A 9,638-nucleotide genomic window follows, 5' to 3' on the forward strand; every position below is an offset into this window, starting at 1 on the left:
CTCACTTCTCCCCCCGCCTTTGCTCCCATCCTTATCAAACTGCTCTTTTCCAAATACTTATGTCCCTCCCCTATCTTCCTTATATCTTTATACCTTTTATTATACTTTGCCTCCCTAATCTTACTTTCTATCCACTGTTTTTGTACGTCTCTTTCCCTTTTTACTATCTCTCCCTCTATATCCCACCCTCCTTCCATTCCTTCCTTAACTCTTTCTACACCCCATCCATTCCTATTATAATAACTTTCCCTTTCCTTCCAATATAAATCTTTCCCTCCCCTTTCTTCCTTTTCTTCCCAACACTTTTTGATTAGTCTCTCTTCACTACTGTTCCTAATTTTTTCTTCATACCTTTTCGCCCTTATACCCCATCCTATTTTCAATTTTTCCATTCCTAGTTCATACATAATTATATACCTCGGTGTACAGAAATCCAATCTAAAAATCCACCTTACATAATCCATCATGATTCTTTCTAATTTCTCTTTTTCCTCCCACCCCCATATTTCTACACCATACGACATCACACTTTGTACTAGATATCTAAATAATGCCCATCTCCTTACAAAATCATCTCTACATATTCTTTCTCCCAAACCCCAAACCTTGTTCAAAGCTACCCTGCCTTTCTTATACAAATCACTTATATGTGCCTTATAATTCCCTGCCTGATTAAACGTAAATCCTAAGTACTTAAACTCTTTTACTTCTTCAATCCCTTTATCCTTCCATTTCCATTTTTCTTCCTCTCCCTACCTTTCCTGTTAAACACCACTATTTTCGTTTTTTCCGTCGATAACTCTAGCTTTCTTTCCTTTAAAAATTTCTTCAACGTGTCCATCATATCTAACATCGCTACCCTGTTCTTTGCTACCAACACAATATCATCCGCATACGCTATATTCCATATTCTATCTTTACCTAATTCTATTCCTCCTACTCCTCTCCTTTTCATCATCTTATCTAATTCCGCAATATATATACTAAATAATAACGGGCTCAACGCACACCCTTGTCTCACTCCTTTTTTGGTCCAGAAGCTGTCCGTAAATCCATTCCTTGTTTTCACTATCATCTTGGTCTCTTCATATATCCTCTTCACCCTTTCTACCATCCTTTGATTTATCCCTTTACTTTCCATTATCTCCCATAACTTCTCTCTATTAACATTATCAAAAGCTGCTTTAATGTCCACAAACAAAGCATATAATCTCTCCTTTCCTCTTCTTTCTCCTTTCCTCTGTACTAAATGATTTAACACAAAAATATTATCTATCGTCGATCTTCCTTTCCTAAAACCCGCTTGACTCTCTGGCAATATCTTTTTCTCTTCCACCTCCTTCTGTAGTCTTTTCCTTAATATTTCCGCGTATATCTTATACGCCGTACACAACAACGATATCCCTCTATAATTTCTCACATCCTCCCTATCTCCTTTCTTATATAGCGGTACCACAATACTTGTCCTCCAGTCTCCTGAAATATCTCCTTCCTCCCATATCTGCTTCATTAACTCTATTAAACTTTTCTTCATCCCTTCCCTTGCATACATCCATGCCTCCATGGGGACTCCATCCTTTCCAAACGCCTTCCTCTTCTTCATTCTCCTCACCGCCTCCTCAATTTCCTTTTCTTCCAATTCATCCTCTTCTTTTCCTTCCTGCCTTTCTTTCCTCTTCCTCCCTTCCTCCTTTTCCTCTTCCCCATCTAATAACCCTTTAAAATGTCTTCTCCATTCCTCCTCTCCTATTTTATTCTCCATTTCTCTTCTCTTTTTCCTCTTCCTATTTATATATTTCCACACCTCCGTTTCTTTTTTCAACATCCTCAGTTCTTCCTCTTCTTTCTTTCTTCTCTCCCTCTGTTTTCTCTCTTGCATTTCTTTCATCTTCTTCTTTCCCTCTATATATTGCATCCTCCCTATTTTTCCACTCCTCCACCTTTTATAACTCCTCTTTACCTTCCTCTTCTCTCTTTTACATTCATTATCCCACCAGTCCTTATCCCCCAATTTCCACCTTCTTATCTTTATCTTTTTCCTCACCATTGATCCTATTATCTTCTCTTTGATTCCTTGCCATTTCTTCTCCACTGTATTTTGATATTCTTCCAGCACAAAGTCCTCCGTTTCCTCTTTAAATTTCCCCCTATCCTCCTCCTTCCAACTTATAAATTCCTTCTCTTCTCCTCCTTCCTTGTTCTCTTCCTCTCCTCCCTTTGGTACTCTTCTTTCTTCATCCTCCTCCTCTTCCTCTATTCTTAATTCTAGTGGCATATGATCCGACTCTATTCTACCTCCAATTACAAAATCTTCTGCCTTACAATATATTTCCTCACTTACAATTACAAAATCTATCACCGTATTTCCTCTAGCGCCTACATATGTGAATTCCCCTTCCCAATCCCCTTTATAATCTCCATTTAATACATACCATCCTTTTTCTTGCACCCACTCTATTAATCTTCTCCCATCCTTTCCTATCATTTTATCCTTACTTCTTCTACCCTCTCCTTCTTCCACCATTTCATTGTTCTTTAACCCTCCTATCCTAATATTAAAATCCCCTCCTATTATTATTTTCCCATTTTCTCCATCCTCCACCATCCTATTCAAACTCTCTTCCAACCTTTTCCATCCACCCTTATTATATATGGATATAACTATTATCTTTTCTCCTTTCTCTTTTATTTCTGACATAATTATCCCCTCCTCCCTTTTTTTAATTAACTTTCCTTCCTTCTCCCCCCATCCTTTCCTTATACCTATAATCATCCCTCCCATCGCCCTCCCTTTCTTTTTCTCTCTCTCCGCTCTACTGTATTCCCACTGATGTGACTTTGGTAACCTTTCCTTTATCCTTTCCCACCCTTTATCATCCACCCATGTCTCCATCAAGCTCACAAAATCATGCTTCCCTATATACTCCCAAAATTCCCTGTCTTTATTCCCAATTCCTGCACAATTCCAAAACATAATCTTCCTTTTCTTTCCATCCCCTATTTCTTTTACCCTGCCTTTCTCTTCTCCTTTATCCCCCCTCCCCTCCTTTTTCTTTTTCCCTCTTCTTATCTCCTCTCCTTCTTGGCTATTTAAAAATCCTCCTTTTCTTGCCCTCCTTCACCTCTCTTCCCCCTTATCCCTTCCCCTATTTTCTCTCCCCTTCCTTCCCTCTCCATTACCTCCTCCCAATTCCATCATCTCTCATTAATCTTTACTTTACCAAATCCTACCTTTACCTCCATACCTTTCCTTCTCTTCTCCCTTGCCCAGCTTCCTATCCTTTCTTGTCTTTTCCTATCCTCCCAACTTAAATCGTGCTCAATAAAAACATTCTCCCCTTTCAATTTACTTTTCTTTTCCATTATTACTCTTTTCTTTCCTTCATTTTCCACCTTTGCTATGTATACTCCCCCACTCCATCTACCCCTCACAATCTTACACTCTATCTCTAATTTTTCTTTCAAATATTTTTCTATTTCCTCCTTACTCCCCTTACCTTCTCCCCTTATTCCCCATCCCTTTATAGCAATATTACTTCTTCTCTCTTCCCTTTCTTTATCTACTACTATCTTTTTTAGCTTTTCCACCTCTCTCCCACTAAGCCCCCCAGAGCTTCTCGTTACACTTGACCCTCCATATCTGCTACTCGCTTTACTACCACTATCTTTACTTCCCTTTTCCCCTACCTCCCCATTCTCACTATCCCTCTCCCCCCTCCAATGCCACATCTTATCCATCTTTTCTGTTAATTTCCCTATTCTCTCTTCTATCTCTTCTCTCCACGCATCCCACCTCCTCTCCCACAACTCCCTATATTCCATCCTTTCTTCTTGCAATTTCTTAATTTCTTTTTTTACTTGTTCACTCATCCTTACCCTTTCTTCCTGTATTTTCTTTAACTCCTTCTTTAACTGCTCATCCACTTCCTTCCTGACCTGCATCGTTATCTCTCTCCTCCACCTCTCCATTTGATCCCCTTCCTTTCCTTCTATCTCCTTTTCCTCCTTACTCATTTCCTTAAATACCACCCTTTTCCCATTGCTTTTCTCCTCTGTCACAATTTTCCTTTGCCCTTCCTCTATTTTTCCTCTTACCCCTTTCCCCACCCCACTCCTTACTCCTGCTGCCATAACCTCTAAAGCTCCCAACCTTTATTTCACCTCAAACTCCACTTCTCCTTCCTCCCACTTGTCCCCTTCACTTACCCACCTACACCACTATTTTCCCTACCTGATTTCCTATACCTTACCTTAATATCTACCTTCCTATATTATTTCGCACGCACTTAACTTAACTCTTATTCTACGCACATACACACTCATGCACGCCACCTAACCAAGTCCTGCCGAGATTAAATAAACGAATTGAAGATCTCACGCAAGCGACTCCACGACAGATTGGTGCTACTCGTGTCTTTAGGAACGGTTAAGATGCTGTCGACGTCGCATCTACTCAGGCGACGGCGAAGTCAAGAGAATATTGACTGCACGAATCCATGAGTCGACGGAGCGGTCAGGAAGATGTCGACTACTCGAATCCATGAGTCAACGGAGCGGTCAGGAAGATGTCGACTACTCGAATCCAAGAGTCGACGGATTAGTCGGGAAGCGGTATCGAGGATGTTGCGGATTAGCAGCGGTTGACGTATTCTAAAGATTCCTCTGCTGTCGGAGTCTAGCTTTTGTTAGCTGAACGTCTCGGAAGAACTGCGTGCCGTCAAGGTTTTCGCGACGGCGAAAATTTTATACACGAATTTCGTACAATTTTTTGTACTGTTGTTTTTGCTGTTATTTTGTTATTCGCTCGTTTGTTTACGCTTTTTCTCGTTAGTAACGACCCGATGATTTTATATTTATTTCTGTTTTTATGTAATTATACGTTGCTTTTATACGAATTATCCGGTTTATTAGATTGGAGAATCGTTACAAGGATGCAAGGAAAAAGGCAGAGCCTCTCCCCCGCGCACATATGTGTATTGTTTACTATATCTCAATGTACATGCACCGGCGTTAATGCTATCCGTATATCCGTGTAACTCGCACATGATGCGTCACTTACACATTGCTGCCTGTAGGTGAGGCACGAGCAGCACAGAGTGGCGGAAAGGGCTAGCGGTATACGATCGTCGGACGGCTTGGAGAGGGAATAATGGTGGAATTCGCCGCGATCTTCCATCCTCTATCGCAAACGTAAGAGCAAGAGAGATAGCATTATGAGACGTCGTGGCCAGAGCTTTCAGTTTTGTTACATCAGCAGCACGCTGGGAGCGCGGTGGGGAAACTCACACAAGCGAGCGCCCATGTCCGTGAGGCTCATGGATGCGGGCGCTCGTTTGTGTGAGTTCCCTCACCGCGCTGCCAGCGTGTTGCTAATGTAACAAAACTGAGAACTCTGGTCGTGGCCGGAAATGTTGTCCTAAAATATGTGTGACGCACACTAAGAAAACGCTCGACTCACACTGTCTCGTCTATACGTGAGCAATACGCAATGTCCCGACGATTGTCTCGCTCACTCGAACGTCCATAAATTTTTTCTTGTTAGCAAAGAAATTATTGCAATGTAAGAGGAGATCTTGGAGAAGGGTTTTCAGGAAGCTTCGACAAGTGCTTCTTAATAGCTTCTCTTGAAAAAAAAATAAATATTAGATTTATTTCAATATAGAATACTGCATCAATATAGAATATTGCAACAATACAGCGCTTGTATAGGTTGTTGAAATAGAGTATTTTTAATTTTAGTGTTGTATAAACACGCGATATATAGTTATTTAATATTTTATACCGTCGAGTATTGTTCCATCGTTATAAAATTTGATGGCCCTGAAAAGAGCCAATTTTTGCGTCTGTTTTAAATAATTATTGTTCCTTATTACTATGGATACAGAAATGCGGCTCGTTTCTGTTATCGTCGTCCGCTTTTTTTCGTTTGTTGTTCGCGGGCGGAAAGCATGTTTATATATTGCATCGCATTGGTCGCATGCTACGTTGAATATACATATATCGACGCGCGAATTCGCTTGTGCGTGCACACGCTTCTTAAAACATGAGAAAACGGACGATTCTTTTGTTCGTTGTTTTTTAAGCGGACATGTGCATCGATATATATACAATACTAACGTATGAAAAGATTTAAAAAATATATTAATTTAGTGTTAGTTAGTTAGTTTAGTTGCCTATGTCGCCTCCTTGTCCAATTTTCAATGCCCGATTATTCCAGATCTTCACATCCACTTTTCACTCACAAAAATCGACTGTTCACAATAGATAACATTCTCCCTATATTCCCATAGTATATTCCATAGATGGTTAAGTTTGCTATGCAAACACACAGTTATTCCCCCTCAAATTTAAATTTCCTTACATAGCCCGAAACGACACATGTTTATCATCAGAGAGAGAGAGAGAGAGAGAGAGAGAGAGAGAGAGAGGGGGGGAGGGGGAGAATGAATGAATGAATGAATGAATGATATTTATTAGCTTTCTCAGCTATTTTTATACATAGATCTTACATATTAGTCAATTTTCGGTATAATATACTCTTTTAACATACACTTAAATGTTGTAAGTCTATCACACTATTTCAGCTCCAACTGCATTGTATTATATATTTTAATACCTTCGTAAAATACATTTTTTTGCGCACTTCTTGTTCTTCGAAATTGCACTACAATATTTTCCGATTGTCTTGTTTGCCTCTCATTTCTATTTTTTACTAACACTATCATATTTCCTAATTGCTCAGGTAACATACCTTTTATCATTTTAAAAACAAATATACACACATTGTAATATAGCCTCTGTTTTACTGACATAAACTGCAGCGCTTGCAGCATTCTTTCCACTTTTGTATCACATTGTGATTATCTATCACATTGTAATATAACTCGCATGGCTCGGTTTTGCGCTACTTGCAGTTTAGTCAGCTGAGTCTCACTCATGCCTGTTAATAACGTGGCACAATACTCAAAGTGTGGTGCTATAATTGATTTATAAACAATACATCTTACATATCCCGATATATCTTTACCAATTCTATTTAAAAAACTTATTTTTTTTTCTATTTTCTTCAATATATTGTTATACTCGCGACTGTTTCCGCAAACTCGAGGAAATGAATAAACACGTTGTAGAAACAGAGAACTTTAATGACAAACTGTCAAACTGTGAAACCAGAAAGAATAAGATTCTCATCAGAGAAACACGTCTATCTTTTACAATCTCTCACTCTCTACTCTCCAGCTGTTGTAGACAACCGCTCCTTAGCGACCGTCACCAAGAGGACCGCTCAGGACCCGCTGCATGTTTCGCAACGCCACAAACTTCACACATGCAACACTTTCACACATGCAACACTGCCCTCTTTCCTCAAAATTGTCGTCCCGACAATTTAGGAATCATCTTCTTCAATCATGGAGACGAGTTCTTGTCCTTTTTTCTGCTGCTGCTGTAGCAATAACGGACCTTGCTCCTTCATCGAAGACTTTCAATATTCCAGGAAAACAGCTCTGACCTTTGTCCTCTTGAAGTCTTCAGACAAGGGGGGGAATTTTCATTGTGGACCCAATGATCTCCTAAAGGAGATCTCCCCAAGTCCCCACCTTGGCATTTGCCCTTTGCTTTAAGCGAAGGCCTGTGGGAAAAACCACAATCAAAAACCCACAGGCAAGGTGGACTTCAGATTTTCCAAATGCAGAGAATGTGAAAACTTCTAAATAGGATTCATTCCTTCTGGTTACACTGCAACGAATAAAACAAAAAGAAAGTATCTAATTAACTTAAAACCAGGTCTAAAAAAAAAAAATTAATCCCTTTCTACATAAGTGGCTAACCTATCTAAATGAACTATTTTATTTTTATGCTTCTTAGAACGACGAATGCAATAAACTACATCACTAATTTTTTTTACTACCTCAAAAGGACCTTCCCAAAAATTTTGTAACTTAGGTGTCTTACCCACACTTTTACGAGGATTATAAAACCAAACTTTTTGGCCAATTTCAAAAGATAACTTCCTTGCGTATTGATCATACCGCATCTTAATTCTATCACTTCTGATTCCAATAATATCTCTAACTTGTTGATGAATATCATCTAATTTTTTTCGTAAATCAAAAATATAACTATTTCCTGAACCCAAACAACCATTAGAAGGAGGAAAGCCACGAAACAAATCTAACGGCAATCTCAAATCCCGACCAAAATATAATTCCACAGGAGAAAATCCCGTCGCTTCATGTCTAGCAGACCTATATGCCAATAAAAACATAGGAATCCAACGATCCCAGTCCTTCTGATTTCCTGAGATAAATTTAGACAGATATTGTAAGATTGTCTGATGTTGACGCTCAACCTAACCATCAGATTGAGGTTGAAAGGGAGTAGGCCTAGTTTTCTTAAAACCCAATAATCTGGATAATTCTTGAAATAATTTCGATTCAAAATTCCTACCTTGATCGGTGTGCAATTCTAAAGGCACACCATGCCTAGAAACTACTTCCTTTACAAAAATTTCCGCCACAGTACCAGATCTAATATTTTTAAGAGGAAAAGCTTCCACCCACTTTGAAAAACAATCAACTAAAACCAACAAATATTTATTCCCAAGAGAAGAAGTAGGTAAAGAACCCAAAATGTCCATTTGTAAACGCACAAAAGGAATTCCCACGTTGAAAACTTGTAAAGGAGATTTTCCTTTATCCGGGCCTCTTTTAGAAATGCAAATTTTGCAAGATCTACACCAATTTTCTACATCTCTTTTGCAGGTAGCCCAAAACCGACTTCGAATTTTATTAAGAGTCTTATTTATCCCAAAATGACCTCCAGAAGGAGAATCATGAGCCTCTTCTAAAACTTTTTTTATAAGACTGCGAGGAACAACAATTTGTAAAAGACTAGATTCAAGACTAGGAGCCTCCCACTTCTTAAATAAAACTCCATTTTTAACAATTAAACTTTCCCAATGAGAAACATAAATTTTAACAGAAATATCCTTATCCACAATTTCTTCTCTCAAAGCTCGTTGATCAAATTCAACTCCTCGTAAAATTAACGAAACATTAGAATCTTCCAACTGCTCCTTTCGCCAATCTATTTGAAACTCTTCTCCCAACATTATTCGGGCAATAACCTTTTTTTTATTTTCTTTATTAGAATCAATTTTAAAACAATATTTACAATTTTCTTCAATACAAGGACGTCTAGAAAGACCATCTGCATTTTTATGAGACAAACCTTTCTGATGACAAATTTCAAAATTATAGCATTGTAACTTTTCAATCCAACGAGCCATTTGACCTTCAACATCCTTAAAAGACAACAACCATCTAAGCGAAGCATGATCCGTTCTAATTAAAAACTTCTGACCATATAAATAATGATGAAAAGATTTTATTGAGTCTACCACAGCTAACAACTCTCTACGAGTAACGCAATAATTCCTTTCTGCCTTATTTAACACACGACTATAATAAGCAATAACTTTTTCCTTTCCTTCTTGATTCTGAGAAAGAATTGCTCCAATTCCATGATTCGAAGCATCAGTATCGAGAATAAGTTCACCTTTCTTTAAAAGAAAAGAAAGAATTGGTGACGATGATAAAGCTTGTTTTAAATTAACAAAAGATTCTTGACATTGAGGG

The 9,638-nt window shown here is 38.6% G+C and overlaps 1 protein-coding gene across 5 annotated transcripts in view; it reads left to right on the plus strand.

Annotated features, from left to right (window-relative positions):
• LOC116851755 (mitochondrial potassium channel-like) overlaps positions 1-9,638 on the plus strand; it is a 49,867-nt gene that overhangs the window by 20,102 nt on the left and 20,127 nt on the right. Inside the window, exon 2 of one of the 5 annotated variants that reach the window (XM_032831493.1) lies at positions 5,076-5,190. The exons of the other annotated variants lie outside the window; for them this stretch is intronic. The gene's annotated coding sequence lies outside the window, so the exon portion shown is untranslated. The remainder of the gene's footprint in view (positions 1-5,075; positions 5,191-9,638) is intronic. 5 annotated transcript variants of the gene reach the window in all.

Source organism: Odontomachus brunneus, unplaced genomic scaffold (genome assembly GCF_010583005.1).
Source record: "Odontomachus brunneus isolate Ranch 3 - 2012 unplaced genomic scaffold, Obru_v1 Obru_scaffold_189, whole genome shotgun sequence".
NCBI classification, from domain to species: Eukaryota; Metazoa; Arthropoda; class Insecta; order Hymenoptera; family Formicidae; genus Odontomachus; species Odontomachus brunneus.